Source organism: Bombina bombina, chromosome 3, assembly GCF_027579735.1.
Source record: "Bombina bombina isolate aBomBom1 chromosome 3, aBomBom1.pri, whole genome shotgun sequence".
NCBI lineage: Eukaryota > Metazoa > Chordata > Amphibia > Anura > Bombinatoridae > Bombina > Bombina bombina.
In genome coordinates, this window is record NC_069501.1 from 936860682 (window position 1) to 936872138 (window position 11457).

Here is an 11457-nt window from a genome sequence, read left to right on the forward strand (position 1 = left end):
TTCGATCTTCTTCCATCCGGTGCGGAGCGGGTCCATGTTGAAGCAGGCGACGCGGATCCATCCTCTTCTTCCGATGTCTCCCGACGAATGACGGTTCCTTTAAGGGACGTCATCCAAGATGGCGTCCCTCGAATTCCGATTGGCTGATAGGATTCTATCAGCCAATCGGAATTAAGGTAGGAATTTTCTGATTGGCTGATGGAATCAGCCAATCAGAATCTAGTTCAATCCGATTGGCCGATCCAATCAGCCAATCAGATTGAGCTCGCATTCTATTGGCTGATCGGAACAGCCAATAGAATGCGAGCTCAATCTGATTGGCTGATTGGATCAGCCAATCGGATTGAACTTGATTCTGATTGGCTGATTCCATCAGCCAATCAGAAAATTCCTACCTTAATTCCGATTGGCTGATAGAATCCTATCAGCCAATCGGAATTCGAGGGACGCCATCTTGGATGACGTCCCTTAAAGGAACCGTCATTCGTCGGGAGACATCGGAAGAAGAGGATGGATCCGCGTCGCCTGCTTCAACATGGACCCGCTCCGCACCGGATGGAAGAAGATCGAAGATGCCGCTTGGAGAAGATGTTTGCCGGTCCGGATGTCCTCTTCTTGCCGGATAGGAGGAAGACTTTGGACCCTCTTCTGGACTTCTTCAGTGGATGTCTAGCCCCCGCTTGGGTTGGATGAAGATCTTGGAGCCAGGACGGATCGGTGAACCTGGCATGGTGAAGACAAGGTAGGAAGATCATCAGGGGCTTAGTGTTAGGTTTATTTAAGGGGGGTTTGGGTTAGATTAGGGGTATGTGGGTGGTGGGTTGTAATGTTGGGGGGGGGGGGGTATTGTATGTTTTCTTTTACAGGCAAAAGAGCTGAACTTCTTGGGGCATGCCCCCGCAAAGGGCCCTGTTCAGGGCTGGTAAGGTAAAAGAGCTTGTAACTTTTTAAATTTAGAATAGGGTAGGGAATTTTTTATTTTGGGGGGCTTTGTTATTTTATTAAGGGGCTTAGAGTAGGTGTAATTAGTTTAAAATTGTTGTAATATTTTTCTTATGTTTGTAAATATTTTTTATTTTCTGTAACTTAGTTCTTTTTTATTTTTTGTACTTTAGCTAGTTTATTTAATTGTATTTATTTGTAGCAATTGTGTTTATTTAATTTATTGATAGTGTAGTGTTAGGTTAATTGTAGGTAATTGTAGGTAGTTTATTTAATTATTTTATTGATAGGGTAGTGTTAGGTTTAATTATATCTTAGGTTAGGATTTATTTTACAGGTAATTTTGTTATTATTTTAACTAGGTAACTATTAAATAGTTCTTAACTATTTAATAGCTATTGTACCTAGTTAAAATAAATACCAAGTTGCCTGTAAAATAAATATTAATCCTAAAATAGCTATAATATAATTATAATTTATATTGTAGCTATATTAGGATTTATTTTACAGGTAACTATTTAGCTTTAAATAGGATTAATTTATTTAATAAGAGTTAATTTATTTCGTTAGATTAAAATTATATTTAAGTTAGGGGGGTGTTAGTGTTAGGGTTAGACTTAGCTTTAGGGGTTAATACATTTATTAGAATAGCGGTGAGCTCCGATCGGAAGATTAGGGGTTAATAATTGAAGTTAGGTGTCGGCGATGTTAGGGAGGGCAGATTAGGGGTTAATACTATTTATGATAGGGTTAGTGAGGCGGGTTAGGGGTTAATAACTTTATTATAGTAGCGGTGCGGTCCGCTCGGCAGATTAGGGGTTAATAAGTGTAGGCAGGTGTCGGCGACGTTGAGGGGGGCAGATTAGGGGATAATAAATATAATATAGGGGTCGGCGGTGTTAGGGGTAGCAGATTAGGGGTACATAGGGATAACGTATTTGGCGGCGCTTTGCGGTCGGATGATTAGGGGTTAATTATTTTAAGTAGCTGGCGGCGATGTTGTGGGGGGGCAGATTAGGGGGTTAATAAATGTAATATAGGGGTCGGCGGGGGTTAGGGGCAGCAGATTAGGGGTACATAAGTATAACGTAGGTGGCGGTTGGAAGATTAGGGGTTAAAATTTTTAATCGAGTTGCGGCGATGTGGGGGGACCTCGGTTTAGGGGTACATAGGTAGTTTATGGGTGTTAGTGTACTTTAGGGTACAGTAGTTAAGAGCTTTATAAACCGGCGTTAGCCAGAAAGCTCTTAACTCCTGCTATTTTCAGGCGGCTGGAATCTTGTCGTTAGAGCTCTAACGCTCACTGCAGAAACGACTCTAAATACCAGCGTAAGAAAGATCCCATTGAAAAGATAGGCTACGCAAATGGCGTAGGGGGATCTGCGGTATAGAAAAGTCGCGGCTGTAAAGTGAGCGTTAGACCCTTTAATCACTGACTCCAAATACCAGCGGGCGGCCAAAACCAGCGTTAGGAGCCTCTAACGCTGGTTTTGACGGCTACCGCCGAACTCTAAATCTAGGCCATAGTGTTGTAGAAAACCAAAAAGATGCATTCCAAAAGGCTAGATTTAGAGTTTGGCAGCCAAAGGGGTGCGTTAGCTACGCGTGCTTTTTTTCTCCCGCACCTTTTAAATACCGCTGGTATTTAGAGTTCACAGAATGGCTGGGTTTTCACTGCGTTAGGCTCCAAAAAGGGAGCGTAGAGCATAATTTAACGCCACTGCAACTCTAGATACCAGCGGTGCTTACGGACGTGGCCAGCTTCAAAATCGTGCTCGTGCACGATTCCCCCATAGAAAACAATGGGGCTGTTTGAGCTGAAAAAAAACCTAACACCTGCAAAAAAGCAGCGTTTAGCTCTTAACGCAGCCCCATTATTGTCTATGGGGAAACACTTCCTACGTCTGCACCTAACACTCTAACATGTACCCCGAGTCTAAACACCCCTAACCTTACACTTATTAACCCCTAATCTGCCGCCCCCGCTATCGCTGACACCTGCATATTTTTTTTTAACCCCTAATCTGCCGCTCCGTAAACCGCCGCTACCTACATTATCTCTGTGTACCCCTAATCTGCTGCCCCTAACACCGCCGACCCCTATATTATATTTATTAACCCCTAATCTGCCCCCCACAATGTCGCCTCCACCTGCCTACACTTATTAACCCCTAATCTGCCGAGCGGACCGCACCGCTACTATAATAAAGTTATTAACCCCTAATCCGCCTCAATAACACTATAATAAATAGTATTAACCCCTAATCTGCCCTCCCTAACATCGCCGACACCTAACTTCAATTATTAACCCCTAATCTGCCGACCGAATCTCGCCGCTACTGTAATAAATGGATTAACCCCTAAAGCTAAGTCTAACCCTAACCCTAACACCCCCTAAGTTAAATATAATTTAAATCTAACGAAATAAATTAACTCTTATTGGGGGTTATGCCGGTTTAGGGGTTGATAGTGTAGTGAAGTATTTTGAGATGGGGGTTGTGGTGATTCAAGGGTTAATATTGTAGTGGGTATTTTGTGATGTATGTTGTGGCAGTTTAGGGGTTAAAAGTGTAATGGGGCAATTTGCGATGTGGGGTGTGGTGATTTAGGGGTTACGAGTGGTGTAGTGGGGTACTTTGCAATGGGCTATGTGGCAGTTTAAGGGTCATTAAAGTAGGGGGCTTATGGCGATTTGGGTTAGCTTGCATGGGTGTTCATTTTTTTCTGCTTTTCTCACTCCATTGAAGTCTACGAAGGAGTACATTAATATGGTCACGGTATTCTAACTTCGGCTCTTTGAGTGAGTCGGTTTAGCGACATGTGCAAAGAGCAGAAGTCAAGCGGAGTTGACTTTGGAGAGGGAGCAATAAATAGCTCTCCACTTGTAATGTAGCCCATACTGAGCAGCAACTCAGTGCGCAATAGGTTGCCTATGGTGACATGCATTAGTTTCTCACATTTTAAATATTTTTGTTCATATGTATGTGTTTACATGCATCTCTCACCTTCTCTGAAATGCTGTGACACATCTAGTGAAATATAATTAATTCATATCTTTACTAACGTTATCTTAAAGGAAATATTAAGACATTTTACATTATTTTATAAAAAAGGCATTGTACACCATCACCAAGATACCAAGTTGTGCACTAAATCCAGTGCGTAAATATCGCTAAATATTTAGCGGGACCGAACTTTCCATAGCGCTGCGATTACAAGATACAGAAAAACCTTCTTGTTTTGTGTGGTACGGTGCGATAAGCTCCATAGCGCACAAAAGCCAAGGCCTGACTTGACGTGCTTGTGCACGTTTTTCCCCATATACATCAATGGAGAGAAAGTGTTAGAAAAAAACTAACACCTGCGATCACTGAATGGCGATCGCTATAATACAATCCCCATTGATGTCTATGGGGACAAGAAAGGTATGAAAAAACCTAACACCCTAATATAAACCCCTAGTCTAAATGCACCTAATCCGCTCCCCCAACATCGACAACACTAATTAAAATTATTAACCCCTAATCCTCCGCACACCCTCATCGCTAAAACCTAAATAAAGTTATTAACCCCTAATCTGCCGCCCCCGACATTGCCAACACTAATTAAAATTATTAACCCCTAATCCTCCGCACACCCACATCGCTAACACCTAAATAAACCTATTAACCCCTAAACCTTCATCCCCCCACATTGCCAATACTTAACTAAACCTATTAACCCCTAAACTGCCGGCCCCCCACATCGCAAAACACTAAATTAAACTATTAACCCCTAAACCTAACAACCCCTAACTTTAAATTAAAGTTACAATATAACTACCTTAACATAAATAAAAAACTTACCTGTGAAATAAATAAAACCTAAGCTAAAACTATAAATAAACCTAATATACCTATTTTAAAAAACTAACGCCTAGATTACGAGTCTTGCGTTAGCCTTAAAAAGCAGCGTTGAGAGGTCTCAACGCTGCTTTTTAACGCCCACTGGTATTACGAGTCTGGCAGGTACAGGTGTACCGCTCACTTTTTTTCCGCGACTCAAGCATACCGCAAATCCCATTACGTCAATTGCGTATCCTATCTTTGCAATGGGATTTTCCTAACGCCGGTATTACAAGTCTTTGAAAAAGTGAGCGGTACAGCCTCTCCTGTCAAGACTCCTACCGCATTTAAAAGTCAGTAGTTAAGAGTTTTATGGGCTAACGCTGTAACATAAAACTCTTAACTAAAGTGCTAAAAAGTACACTAACACCCATAAACTACCTATTAACCCCTAAACCGAGCCCCCCCCCCCCCACATCACAAACACTTAACTAAAGTTTTTAACCCCTAATCTGCCGACCGGACATCGCCGCCACTTAAATAAATATATTAACCCCTAAACCGCCACACTCCTGCCTCGCAAACACTAGTTAAATATTATTAACCCCTAATCTGCTGTCCCTAACATCACTGACACCTACCTACATTTATCAACCCCTAATCTGCCGCCCCCAATGTCGCCACCACTATATTAAATGTATTAACCCCTAAACCTAAGTCTAACCCTAGCCCTAACACCCCCCTAACTTAAATATAATTTAAATAAAATAAAATAAAATTACTACAATTAAATAAATCATTCCTATTTAAAACTAAATACTTACCTATAAAATAAACCCTAAGATAGCTAAAATATAACTAATAGTTACATTGTATCTATATTAGGGTTTATTTTTATTTTACAAGTAAGTTTGTATTTATTTTAACTAGGTAGAAAAGTTATTAAATAGTTATTAACTATTTAATAAATACCTAGCTAAAATAAGTACAAATTTACCTGTAAAATAAACCCTAACCTAAGTTACAATTACACCTAACACTACACTATAATTAAATTAATTACCTAAACTAACTACAATTAATTACATATAAATTAAATAAACTAAAGTACGAAAAAAAAAACACACTAAATTACAGAAAATAATAAAATAATTACAAGAATTTTAAACGAATTACACCTAATCTAATCCCCCTAATAAAATAAAACAGCCCCCCAAAATAATAAAAATCCCTACCCTATACTAAATTACAAATAGCCCTTAAAAGGGCCTTTTGAGGGGCATTGCCCCAAAGTAATCAGCTCTTTTACCTGTAAAAATAAATACAATACCCCCCCAACATTAAAACCCACCACTCAGACACCCAACCCTACTCTAAAACCCACCCAATCCCCCTTAATAAAACCTAACACTAACCCCCTGAAGATCACCTTACCCTGAGACGTCTTCACCCAGCTGGGCAAAAATGGTCCTCCAGAGGGGCAGAAGTCTTCATCCGATCCGGGCAGAAGAGGACATCCAGATGGGCAGAAGTATTCATCCATGCGGCATCTTCTATCTTCATCCATCCGGAGCGGAGCGGGTCCATCTTGAAGCCAGTTGACGCGGAGCATCCATCCAGACCGACGACTACCCGACGAATGACGGTTCCTTTAAATGACATCATCCAAGATGGCGTCCCTTGAATTCCAATTGGCTGACAGGATTCTATCAGCCAATCGGAATTAAGGTAGGAAAAATCCTATTGGCTGATGCAATCAGCCAACAGGATTGAGCTTGCATTCTATTGGCTGATTGGAACAGCCAATAGAATGCAAGCTCAATCCTATTGGCTGATTGGATCAGCCAATAGGATTTTTTCTACCTTAATTCCGATTGGCTGATAGAATTCTATCAGTCAATTGGAATCTAAGGGACACCATCTTGGATGACGTCACTTAAAGGTACCATCATTCAGTAAGAAGATTCTGGATGAAGAGGATGCTTTGCGTCGGATGTCTTGAAGATGGACCCGCTCCGCGTCGGATGGATGAAGATAGAATATGCCGTCTGGATGAAGACTTCTGCCCGTCTGGAGGACCACTTCGCCCGGCTTGGATGAAGACTTCTCCCGGCTTCGTTGAGGACTTTGGCCCGGTTGGATGAAGACTTCTGCCGCTTCCTTGAGGATGGATGTCCGGTCTTCAGAACTGTAAGTCAATCTTCAGGGGGTTAGTGTTGGGTTTTTTTAAGGGTGTATTGGGTGGGTTTTATATTTAGGTTAGGGTTTGGGCCTGCAATAGAGCTAACTGCCCTTTTAAGGGCAATGCCCATCCAAATGCCCTTTTCAGGGCAATGGGGAGCTTAGGTTGTTTTAGATTGGATTTTATTTGAGGTGTTGGTTGTGTGGGTGGTGGGTTTTACTGTTGGGGGGGTTATTTGTATTTTTTTTTTTACAGAAAAAAGAGCTGATTACTTTGGGGCAATGCCCCGCAAAAGGCCCTTTTAAGAGCTATTGATAGTTTAGTTTAGGCTAGGGTTTTTTTATTTGGGGGGGGGGGGGGTTATTTTTATAGGGCTATTAGATTAGGTGTAATTGGTTTAAATATCTTGTAATTTGTTTATTATTTTCTGTAATTTAGTGTTTGTTTGTTTTTGTAATTTAGCTAATTGTATGTAATTTATTTAATTGTATTTACTTTAGGTAAGTTATTTAATTATTGTGTAGTGTTAGGTGTTAGTGTAACTTAGGTTAGGTTTTATTTTACAGGTACTTTTGCATTTATTTTAGCTAGGTAGTTATTAAATAGTTAATAACTATTTAGTAACTATTCTACCTAGTTAAAATAAATACAAACTTGCCTGTAAAATAAAAATAAACCCTAAACTAGCTACAATGTAACTATTAGTTATATTGTAGCTAGCTTAGGGTTTATTTTATAGGTAAGTATTTAGTTTTAAATAGGAATTATTTAGGTAATAATATTAATTTTTATTTAGATTTATTGTAATTATATTTAAGTTAGGGGGTGTTAGGATTAAACTTAGGTTTAGGGGTTAATACATTTAGTATAGTGGCAGCGACGTTGGGGGCGGCAGATTAGGGGTTAATAAATGTAGGTAGGTGGCGGCGATGTTAGGGATGGCAGATTAGGGGTTAATAATATTTAACTAATGTATGCGAGGCAGGAGTGCAGTGGTTTAGGTGTTAATATGTTTAATATAGTGGCGGCAAAGTTGGGGGCAGCAGAATAGGGGTTAATAAATGTAGTTAGGTTGCGGCGACATTGGGGGAGGGAGATTAGGGGTTAATAAATATAATGTAGGTGTCGGCGGTGTTGGGGGCAGCAGATAAGGGGTTCATAAGTATAATGTAGGTGGCAGCGATATTGGGAGCGGCAGATTAGGGGTTAATAAGTGTAAGATTAGGGGTGTTTAGACTCGGGGATTCATGTTAGGGTGTTAGGTTTAAACATAACTTTAGTTTCCCCATATGAATCAATGGGGCTGCGTTACTGAGTTTTATGCTGCTTTTTTGCAGGTGTTAGACTTTTTCTCAGCTGGATCTCCCCGTTGACTCCTATGGGGAAATCGTGCACGAGCACTTACGACCAGCTCAATACTGACTTAAGCAGCGCTGGTATTGAAGTGCGGTAAGGAGGACAATTTTTCTCTACGCTCACTTCTTTCCTTTTAACGCCGGGTTTGTAAAAACCTGTAATACCAGCGCTGCAGGTAAGTGAGCGGTGAGAGAAAACGGCACCGCATAGCTTCTAACGCAAAACTCGTAATCTGGCCGTAAGATTACAGAAACTAAAAAAGAAAATGACCAAATTTTAAAAAAGTATACCTAATCCCTATGAAAATAAAAAAGCCCCCCCCAAATAAAAACACCCCCTACTCTAATAAACTACCATTAGCCCTTAAAAGGGCTTTTTGCAGGGCAAACATCCACAATGGATGTTCCAGGAAGAAGCAAGAAAGGTCGCCGATTAAAAGAAGACTTTACCGCCTGGAACAGGACCTTCTCCGCCGGACTTCAGGAACGGTGAGTAGCAACCTGGGGCTTAAACTTTTTTTTTATTTTATTTAGATAGGGTGGGCAGTAAAAGTGCTGAACGCCCTTTTAAGGACAATGCCCAACAAATACCCTTTTCAGGACAATGGTAGTTTAGGGTTTTTAGTGTTAGGTTATTTTATTTGGGGGGGGGGGTTTGGTGGGTGGAGGGTTTTACTGTTGGGGGGGTTGTGTATTTTTTTGTAAAAGAGCTGATTATCTTGGGGCAATGCCCTGCAAAAAGCCCTTTTAAAGGCTACTGGTAGTTTATTAGAGTAGGAGGTGTTTTTATTTGGGGGGGGGGGCGTATTTTCATAGGGATTAGGTATAATTTTTTAATATTTGGTAGTTTCTTTTTTAGTTTCTGTAATCTTAGATTTTTTTATTTTCTGTAATTGTGGCTTAAAGGGACAGTCTACTTCAGAATTTTGATTAGACTGTCCCTTTAATTTATACTTAGTTTATTTGTATTTTTAAAGTAGTGTTAGGTTTTTTTAATAGTAACTTTAGTATTTTGTAAATTAGGTAATTTGGGTTCATTTAAGGGGTGTTAGGTTAGGGGGGTTAGCTTTTGTGCATTGTGGGTATTTGGTGGTTTGGGGGTTAATAGTTTTAATGGGTTTATTGTGTTGTGGGTTAATGGCAGATTAGGGGTTAATAATTTTAATAGGTAGTTTGCGATGTTGGGGTTGGTGGATTTATGGGTTAATAATATACGCCTAGATTTACAATTTTGTCGGTAAAAGCTGCGGCTCTAACGCTCCTTTTTTTTCCAGCGCACCCTTTAAACAACACTGGTATTATGAGTTTTCTGAATGGCTGCGTTAGCCTTAGAAAAGTGAGCGTTGAGCAAATTTAGCTCCACTTCAACCCTCAATACCAGCATTGCTTATGGTAGCGGTAAGCTGGAAAAACGTGCTCGTGCACGATATCCCCATAGGAAACAATGGGGCTGAGCTGGCTGAAAAAAAAACTAAAACCTGCAAAAAAGCAGCGTTTAGCTCCTAACGCAGCCCCATTGTTTCCTATGGGGAAACACTTTCTAAGTCTACACCTAACACCCTAACATGAACCCTGATTCTAAACACCCCTAACCTTACACTTATTAACCCCTAATCTGCCGCCCCCGCTATTGCTGACATTATATTATTAACCCCTAATCTGCAGCTCCGGACACCGCCGCAACCTACATTATACCTATGAACCCCTAATCTGCTGTCCCTAACATCTCCGACACCTATATTATATTTATTAACCCCTAATCTGTCCCCCCCAACGTCGCCGCCACCTACCTACACTTATTAACCCCTAATCTGCCGACCGGACTTCGCCGCCACTATAATAAATGTATTAAACCCTAAACCGCCACACTCCCACCTCGCAAACACTATAATAAATTTTATTAATCCCTAATCTGCCCTCCCTAACATCGTCGCCTACCTACAATTATTAACCCCTAATCTCCTGCCCCCAACGTTGCCGCTACTATAATAAAGTTATTAACCCCTAAACCTAAGTCTAACCCTAACACCCCCCTAACTTAAATATAATTTAAATAAAACAAAATAAATTTACTATCATTAAATAAATGATTCCTATTTAAAACTAAATACTTACCTACAAAATTAACCCTAATATAGCTACAATATAACTAATAGTTACATTGTAGCTATTTTAGGATTTATATTTATTTTACAGGCAACTTTGTATTTATTTTAACTAGGTACAATAGCTATTAAATAGTTATTAACTATTTAATAGCTACCTAGTTAAAATAATTACAAAATTACCTGTAAAATAAAACCTAAGTTACAAATACACCTAACACTACACTATCAATAAATTAATTAAATAAATTAATTACAATGATCTAAACTAAAATACAATTAAATAAACTAAACTATAATACAAAAAAAACAAACACTAAATTACAAAAAATAAAAAAATTACAAGAATTTTAATCTAATTACACCTAATCTTAGCCCCCTAATAAAATAAAAAAGCCCCCCAAATAATAAAATTCCCTACCCTAAACTAAATTACAAAGTAATCAGCTCTTTTACCAGTCCTTAAAAGGGCTTTTTGCGGGGCATTGCCCCAAAGTAATCAGCTCTTTTACCTGTAAAAAAAAATACAATCCCCCCCCCAACATTACAACCCACCACCCACACACCCTTACTCTAAAACCCACCCGATCCCCCCTTAAAATAACCTAACACTACTGCATTGAAAATCACCCTACCTTGAGCCGTGTTCAGCCAGCTGGCCACCGATGGGACAGAAGAGGGCATCCAGACCGGCAGAAGTCTTCATCCAGGCGGCATCTTCTATCTTCATCCTTCCGGAGCGGAGCGGAGCCATCTTCTATCCAGCCGATGCAGAGCCATCCTCTTCTTCCGACGGACTAATGATGAATGAAGGTTCCTTTAAATGACGTCATCCAAGATGGCGTCCCTCAAATTTCAATTGGCTGATAGGATTCTATCAGCCAATCGGAATTAAGGTAGGAAAAATCTGATTGGCTGATTGGATGAGCCAATAGAATGCAAGGTCAATTCTATTGGTTGATCCAATCATCCAATCGGATTGAACTTCAATCCGATTGGCTGATTAAATCAACCAATCAGATTTTTCCTACCTTAATTCCGATTGGCTG